The following is a 9,899-nucleotide window of genomic DNA, read 5'->3' on the forward strand; positions in this document are numbered from 1 at the left end:
GAGCCTCAATATTCATCGGACCACATACATCGGTATGTATGATTTCCAATAAATCTGTTGCTCTCTCCATAGTACCGGAGAACGGCGTTTTAGTCATCTTGCCCATGAGGCACGGTTCGCAAGTACCAAGTGATTCATAATCAAGTGGTTCCAAAAGTCCATCAGTATGGAGTTTCTTCATGCGCTTTATACCGATATGACCTAAACGGCAGTGCCACAAATAAGTTGCACTATCATTATCAACTCTGCATCTTTTGGCTTCAACATTATGAATATGTGTGTTACTACTATCGAGATTCATCAAAAATAGACCACTCTTCAAAGGTGCATGACCATAAAAGATATTACTCATATAAATAGAACAACCATTATTCTCTGATTTAAATGAATAACTGTCTCGCATCAAACAAGATCCAGATATAATGTTCATGCTCAACGCTGGCACCAAATAACAATTATTTAGGTCTAATATTAATTCCGAAGGTAGATGTAGAGGTAGCGTGCCGACCGCGATCACATCGACTTTGGAACCGTTTCCCACGCGCATCGTCACCTCGTCCTTTGCCAGTGTTCGCTTAATCCGTAGTCCCTGTTTCGAGTTGCAAATATTAGCAACTGAACCAGTATCAAATACCCAGGTGCTACTGCGAGCTCTAGTAAGGTACACATCAATAACATGTATATCACATATACCTTTGTTCACCTTGCCATCCTTCTTATCCGCCAAATACTTGGGGCAGTTCCGCTTCCAGTGACCAGTCTGCTTGCAGTAGAAGCACTCAGTTTCAGGCTTAGGTCCAGACTTGGGTTTCTTCTCTTGAGCAGCAACTTGCTTGCCGTTCTTCTTGAAGTTTCCCTTCTTATTCCCTTTGCCCTTTTTCTTGAAACTAGTGGTCTTGTTGACCATCAACACTTGATGCTCCTTCTTGATTTCTACCTCCGTAGCTTTCAGCATTGCGAAGAGCTCGGGAATAGTCTTGTTCATCCCTTGCATATTATAGTTCATCACGAAGCTCTTGTAGCTCGGTGGCAGTGATTGGAGAATTCTGTCAATGACGCAATCATCTGGAAGATTAACTCCCATCTGAATCAAGTGATTATTATACCCAGACATTTTGAGTATATGCTCACTGACAGAACTGTTCTCCTCCATCTTGCAACTATAGAACTTATTGGAGACTTCATATCTCTCAATCCGGGCATTTGCTTGAAATATTAACTTCAACTCCTGGAACATCTCATATGCCCCATGACGTTCAAAACGTCGTTGAAGTCCCGATTCTAAGCCGTAAAGCATGGCACACTGAACTATCGAGTAGTCATCAGCTTTGCTCTGCCAGACGTTCATAACATCTGGTGTTGCTCCAGCAGCAGGCCTGGCACCCAGCGGTGCTTCCAGGACGTAATTCTTCTGAGCAGCAATGAGGATAATCCTCAAGTTACGGACCCAGTCCGTGTAATTGCTACCATCATCTTTCAACTTTGCTTTCTCAAGGAACGCATTAAAATTCAACGGAACAACAGCACGAGCCATCTATCTACAATCAACATAAACAAGCAAGATACTATCAGGTACTAAGTTCATGATAAGTTTAAGTTCAATTAATCAAATTACTTAAGAACTCCCACTTAGATAGACATCCCTCTAATCCTCTAAGTGATCACGTGATCCAAATCAACTAAACCATAACCGATCATCACGTGAGATGGAGTAGTTTTCAATGGTGAACATCGTTATGTTGATCATATCTACTATATGATTCACGCTCGACCTTTCGGTCTCCGTGTTCCGAGGCCATATCTGCATATGCTAGGCTCGTCAAGTTTAACCTGAGTATTCTGCGTGTGCAAAAACTGGCTTGCACCCGTTGTAGATGGACGTAGAGCTTATCACACCCGATCATCACGTGGTGTCTGGGCACGACGAACTTTGGCAACGGTGCATACTCAGGGAGAACACTTCTTGATAATTTAGTGAGAGAACATCTTATAATGCTACCGTCAATCAAAGCAAGATAAGATGCATAAAAAGATAAACATCACATGCAATCAATATAAGTGATATGATATGGCTATCATCATCTTGTGCTTGTGATCTCCATCTCCGAAGCACCGTCATGATCACCATCATCACCGGCGCGACACCTTGATCTCCATCGTAGCATCGTTGTCGTCTCGCCAATCTTATGCTTCCACGACTATCGCTACCGCTTAGTGATAAAGTAAAGCATTACATCGCGATTGCATTGCATACAATAAAGCGACAACCATATGGCTCCTGCCAGTTGCCGATAACTCGGTTACAAAACATGATCATCTCATACAATAAAATTCATCATCATGCCTTGACCATATCACATCACAACATGCCCTGCAAAAACAAGTTAGACGTCCTCTACTTCGTTGTTGCAAGTTTTACGTGGCTGCTACGGGCTTAAGCAAGAACCAATCTCACCTACGCATCAAAACCACAACGATAGTTTGTCAATTTGACTCCGTTTTAACCTTCGCAAGGACCGGGCGTAGCCATACTCGGTTCAACTAAAGTTGGAGAGACAGTCGCCCGCAAGCCACCTATGTGCAAAGCACGTCGGGGGAACCGGTCTCGCGTAAGCGTACGCGTAATGTTGGTCCGGGTCGTCTCGTCCAACAATACCGCTGAACCAAAGTATGACATGCTGGTAGGCAGTATGACTTATATCGCCCACAACTCACTTGTGTTCTACTCGTGCATATAACATCAACATATAAAACCTGGCTCGGATGCCACTGTTGGGGAACGTAGTAATTTCAAAAAAATTCCTACGCACACGCAAGATCATGATGATGCACAGCAACGAGAGGGGAGAGTGTTGTCTATGTACCCATGCAGACCGACTGCGGAAGCGTTGACACAACGTAGAGGAAGTAGTCGTACGTCTTCCCGATCCGACCGATCCAAGCACCGTTACTCCGGCACCTCCGAGTTCTTAGCACACGTACAGCTCGATGACAATCCCCGGGCTCCGATCCAGCAAAGCGTCGGGGAGGAGTTCCGTCAGCACGACGACGTGGTGACGATCTTGATGTTCTACCGTCGCAGGGCTTCGCCTAAGCACCGCTACAATATGATCGAGGTGGAATATGGTGGCAGGGGGCACCGCACACGGCTAAGGAACGATCTCAAGGATCAACTTGTGTGTCCTAGGGTGCCCCCTACCTCCGTATATAAAGGATCCAAGGGGGAGGGGGCGGCCGGCCAAGGAGGGCGCGCCAAGGGAGTCCTACTCCCTCTGGGAGTAGGATCCCCCCCCCCCCCAATCCTAGTTGGAATAGGATTCCTCGAGGGGGGAAAGAGAGAGAGGGGGCCGGCCACCTCTCCTTGTCCTAATAGGACTAGGGGAGGGGGGAGGCGCGCGGCCCACCTTGGGCTGCCCCTTTCTCCTTTCCACTAAAGCCCACTAAGGCCCATATAGCTCCCGGGGGGGTTCCGGTAACCTCCCGGTACTCCGGTAAAATCCCGATTTCACCTGGAACACTTCCGATATCCAAACATAGGCTTCCAATATATCAATCTTTATGTCTCGACCATTTCGAGACTCCTCGTCATGTCCATGATCACATCCGGGACTCCGAACAATCTTCGGTACATCAAAATGCATAAACTCATAATAATTGTCATCGTAACGTTAAGCGTGCGGACCCTACGGTTCGAGAACAATGTATACATGACCGAGACACGTCTCCGGTCAATAACCAATAGCGGGATCTGGATGCCCATATTGGCTCCTACATATTCTACGAAGATCTTTATCGGTCAGACCGCATAACAACATACGTTGTTCCCTTTGTCATCGGTATGTTACTTGCCCGAGATTCGATCGTCGGTATCCAATACCTAGTTCAATCTCGTTACCGGCAAGTCTCTTTACTCGTTCCGTAATACATCATCCCGCAACTAACTCATTAGTTGCAATGCTTGCAAGGCTTATGTGATGTGCATTACCGAGAGGGCCCAGAGATACCTCTCCGACAATCGGAGTGACAAATCCTATTCTCGAAATACGCCAACCCAACATCTACCATTGGAGACACCTGTAGAGCTCCTTTATAATCACCCAGTTACGTTCTGACGTTTGGTAGCACACAAAGTGTTCCTCCGGCAAACGGGAGTTGCATAATCTCATAGTCATAGGAACATGTATAAGTCATGAAGAAAGCAATAGCAACATACTAAACGATCGGGTGCTAAGCTAATGGAATGGGTCATGTCAATCAGATCATTCAACTAATGATGTGATCCCATTAATCAAATAACAAGTCTTTGTTCATGGTTAGGAAACATAACCATCTTTGATTAACGAGCTAGTCAAGTAGAGGCATACTAGTGACACTAAGTTTGTCTATGTATTCACACATGTATTATGTTTCCGGTTAATACAATTCTAGCATGAATAATAAACATTTATCATGATATAAGGAAATAAATAATAGCTTTATTATTGCCTCTAGGGCATATTTCCTTCATCTACGTGTGAAGCGGAGTACGTAGCTGCTTCGGAAGCAGCAAATGAAGGAGTTCATATCCGATCTAGGTGTCATACCTAGTGCATCGGATCCAATGAAAATCTTTTGTGACAATACTGGTGCAATTTCCTTGGCAAAAGAATACAGATTTCACAAGAGAACCAAGCACATCAGGAGATGCTTCAATTCCATCTGCGATCAAGTCAAGGAGGAAGACATAGAGATTTTCAAGATACATACTGATCTGAATGTTGCAGACCTGTTGACTAAGCCTCTCTCACGAGCAAAACATGATCAACACCAAGACTCCATGGGTGTTAGAATCATTACAATGTAATCTAAATTATTGACTCTAGTGCAAGTAGGAGACTAAAGGAAATATGCCCTAGAGGCAATAACAAAGTTGTTATTAATATTTACTTATATCATGATAAATGTTTATTATTCATGCTAGAATTACATTAAACGTAAACATAGTACATGTGTGAATACATAGACGAACAGAGTGTCACTAGTATGCCTGTACTTGACTAGCTCGTTAATCAAAGATGGTTAAGTTTCCTAGCCATGGACAAAGAGTTGTCATTTGATGAACGGAATCACACAATTAGAGAATGATGTGATTGACTTGACCCATCCGTTAGCTTAGCACTTTGATCGTTTAGTTTACTGATATTGCTTTCTCCATAACTTATACATGTTCCTATGACTATGAGATTATGCAACTCCCGAATACCGGAGGAACACTTAGTGTGCTATCAAACGTCACAACGTAACTGGGTGACTATAAAGATGCTCTACAGGTGTCTCCGATGGTGTTTGTTGAGTTGGCATAGATCAAGATTAGGATTTGTCACTCCGTGTATCGGAGAGGTATCTCTGGGCCCTCTCGGTAATGCACATCACTATAAGCCTTGCAAGCAATGTAACTAATGAGTTAGTTACAGGAAGTTGCATTACGGAACGAGTAAAGAGACTTGCCGCTAATGAGATTGAACTAGGTATTGAGATACCGACGATCGAATCTCGGGCAAGTAACATACCGATGACAAAGGGAACAACGTATGTTGTTATGCGGTTTGACCGATAAAGATCTTCGTAGAATATGTAGGAACCAATATGAGGATCCAGGTTCCGCTATTGGTTATTGGCCAGAGATGAGTCTCGGTCATGTCTACATAGTTCTCGAACCCGTAGGGTCCGCGGACTTAACGTTCGATGACGATCGGTATTATGACTTTATGTGTTTTGATGTACCGAAGGTAGTTTGGAGTCCCGGATATGATCACGGACATGACGAGGAGTCTCGGAATGGTCGACACATAAAGATCGATATATTGGAAGTCTATGTTTGGGCATCGGAATGGTTTCGAGTGAGTTCGAGCATTTACCAGAGTACTGCGGGAGGGGGGGGGGGTTACCAGAACTCCCCGGGGAGTAGCCTTATTGGGCCTTAGTGGAATAGAGGAGAGGAAGGCCAAGGTGGAGGGCACGCCCCCTAGCCCAATCCGAATTGGGTGGGGGTCGCCCCCCCTTCCTTCGTTTTCTCTCCCCCTTCCTTCTCTCCTACTCCTACTAGGGAAAGGGGGGAATCCTACTCCCGGTGGGAGTAGGACTCCCCCTAGGGCGCACCATAGAGAGGGCCGGCCCTCCCCTCCTCCACTCCTTTATATACGGGGGAGGGGGCACCCCATAGACACATAAGTTGATCTCTTAGCTGTGTGCGGTGCCCCCCTCCACAGATTTCCACCTCGGTCATATCGTTGTAGTTCTTAGGCAAAGCCCTGTGTTGGTAACTTCATCATCACCATCATCACGCCGTCGTGCTGACAAAGCTCTCCCCCGACACTCAGCTGGATCTGGAGTTCGTGGGACGTCACCGAGCTGAACGTGTGCAGATCGCGGAGGTGCCATACCTTTCGGTGCTAGGATCGGTCGGATCATGAAAACGTAGGACTACATCAACTGCGTTGTCATAATGCTTCCACTTACGGTCTACAAGGGTACGTAGACAACACTCTCCCCTCTCGTTGCTATGCATCACTGCTACCTCTTGAGCTTGCGTTGGATTTCCCCGAAGAGGAAAGGATGATGCAGCAGAGTAGCGTAAGTATTTCCCTTAGTTTTTGAGAACCAAGGTATCAATCCAGTAGGAGGCCACGCGCAAGTCCCTCGTACCTGCACAAAACGATAGCTACTCGCAACCAACGCGATTAGGGGTTGTCAATCCCTTCACGGTCACTTACGAGAGTGAGATCTGATAGATATAATATTTTTGGTATTTTTGGTATTTTCGGTATAGAGATGCAAAGTGAAAAGTAAAAGGCAAAGTAAAAAAGCAAAGCAAGATTAAAGTGATGGAGATTCATATGATGAGAATAGACCCGGGGGCCATAGGTTTCACTAGTGGCTTCTCTCAAGAGCATAAGTATTCTACGATGGGTGAACAAATTACCGTTGAGCAATTGACAGAATTGAGCATAGTTATGAGAATATCTAGGCATGATCATGTATATAGGCATCACGTCCGTGACAAGTAGACCGAAACGATTCTGCATCTATTACTATTACTCCACTCATCGACCGCTATCCAGCATGCATCTAGAGTATTAAGTTAAAACAGAGTAACGCTTTAAGCAAGATGACATGATGTAGAGAGATGAATTTATGCAATATGAAATAAACCCCATCTTGTTATCCTCGATGGCAACGATGCAATACGTGCCTTGCTGCCCCTTCTGTCACTGGGAAAGGACACCGCAAGATCGAACCCAAAGCTAAGCACTTCTCCCATGGCAAGAACTACCAATCTAGTTGGCCAAACAAAACGGATAATTCGAAGAGACTTGCAAAGATAACCAATCATGCATAAAAGAATTCAGAGAAGATTCAAATATTATTCATAGATAGACTTGGTCATAAACCCACAATTCATCGGTCTCAACAAACACACTGCAAAAAGAACAAGATTACATCGAATAGATCTCCACAAGAGAGGGCGAGAACTTTGTATTGAGATCCAAAAAGAGAGAAGAAGCCATCTAGCTAATAACTATGGACCCGAAGGTCTGAGGTAAACTACTCACACTTCATCGGAGAGGCTATGGTGATGTAGAAGCCATCCGTGATGACGGCCCTCTCCGGCGGAGATCCGGAATAGGCCCCAAGATGGGATCTCATTGATACAGAAAGTTGCGGCGGTGGAATTATGTTTTTGGCTCTGTATCTATTCGTTTGGGGGTACGTAGGTATATATAGGAGGAAGAAGTACGTCGGTGGAGCTTCGGTGGGCCCACGAGGGTGGGGGCGCCTGGGGGTATAGGGCGCGCCCCCTACCTCGTGCCCACCTCGAAGCTTCCTTGGCGTAGGGTCCAAGTCTCCTGGGTCATATTCGGGAAGAAAATCACGTTCCAGAAAGGTTTATTCCGTTTGGACTCCGTTTGATATTCCGTTTCTTCGAAACACTGAAATAGGCAAAAAACAACAATTCTGGGCTGGGCCTCCGGTTAATAGGTTAGTCCCAAAAATAATATAAAAGTGGAAAATAAAGCCCAATATAGTCCAAAACAGTAGATAATATAGCATGGAGCAATCAAAAATTATAGATACGTTGGAGACGTATCAGGCATCCCCAAGCTTAATTCCTGCTCGTCCTCGAGTAGATAAATGATAAAAAGAGAATTTTTGATGCGGAGTGCTACTTGGCATAATTTCAATGCAAATCTTCTTAATTGTGATATGAATATTCAGATTCGAAAGATTCAAGACAAAAGTTTATGTTGACATAAAAATAATAATACTTCAAGCATACTAACAAAGCAATTATGTCTTCTCAAAATAACATGGCCAAAGAAAGTTATCCCTACAAAATCATATAGTCTGGCTATGCTCTATCTTCACCACACAAAGTATTTAAATCATGCACAACCCCGATGACAAGCCAAGCAATTGCTTCATACTCTAACTTTTTCAAAACTTTTTCAATCTTCACGCAATACATGAGCGTGAGCCATGGATATAGCACTATATGTGGAATAGAATGGTGGTTGTGGAGAAGACAAAAAGAGGGGAAGATAGTCTCACATCAACTAGGCGTATCAACGGGCTATGGAGATGCCCATCAATAGATATTAATGTGAGTGAGTAGGGATTGCCATGCAATGGATGCACTAGAGCAATAAGTATATGAAAGCTCATCAAAAGAAACTAAGTGGGTGTGCATCCAACTTGCTTGCTCACGAAGACCTAGGGCACTTGAGGAGGCCCATTGTTGGAATATACAAGCCAAGTTCTATAATGTAAAATTCCCACTAGTATATGAAAGTGACATAACGAGAGACTCTCTATCATGAAGATCATGGTGCTACTTTGAAGCACAAGTGTGGTAAAAGGATAGTAACATTGTCCCTTCTCTCTTTTTCTCTCATTTTTTTATTTGGGCCTTTTCTCTTTTTTTGGCCTCTTTTTTTCTCTTTTTTTTATTTTTCATCCGGAGTCTCATCCCGACTTATGGGGGAATCATAGTCTCCATCATTCTTTCCTCACTTGGGACAATGCTCTAAAAATGATGATCATCACACTTTTATTTTTCTTACAACTCAACAACTCAAAATATGACTCTATATGAATGCCTCCGGCGGTGTACCGGGATATGCAATGAATCAAGAGTGACATGTATGAAAGAATTATGAACGGTGACTTTGCCACAAATACGATGTCAACTACATGATCATGCTACCAATATGACGATGATGGAGCGTGTCATGATAAACTGGATGGTGGAAAGTTGCATGGCAATATATCTCGGAATGGCTATGGAAATGCCATAATAGGTAGGTATGGTGGCTGTTTTGAGGAAGGTATATGGTAGGTGTATGATACCGGCGAAAAGTGCGCGGTAATAGAGAGGCTAGCAATGGTGGAAGGATGGGAAAAAGTGCATATAATCCATGGACTCAACATTAGTCATAAAGAACTCATATACTTATTGCAAAAATCTAGAAGTTATCAAATCAAAGTATTACGCGCATGCTCCTAGGGGGATAGATTGGTAGGAAAAAACCATCGCTCGTCCCCGACCGCCACTCATAAGGAAGACAATCAATAAATAAATCATGCTCCGACTTCATCACATAACGGTTCACCATACATGCATGCTACGGGAATCACAAAATTTAACGCAAGTACTGTTTAAATTCACAACTACTCAACTAGCATGACTCTAATATTATCACCTCCATATCTCAAAACAATTATCATGCTTCAATCTTTTCTTAGTATTCAATGCACTCAAAAGAATGTTTCACAAATCTTGAATACCAAGCATGTTATTATTAAGCAAATTACCATGCTATTTAGAGACTCTCAAAATAATTTAAGTGAAGCATGAGAGA

This window comes from Triticum urartu, chromosome 3A, assembly GCF_056163025.1.
Source record: "Triticum urartu cultivar PI428250 chromosome 3A, HENAU_Tu73, whole genome shotgun sequence".
In the NCBI taxonomy this organism is placed as follows: Eukaryota; Viridiplantae; Streptophyta; class Magnoliopsida; order Poales; family Poaceae; genus Triticum; species Triticum urartu.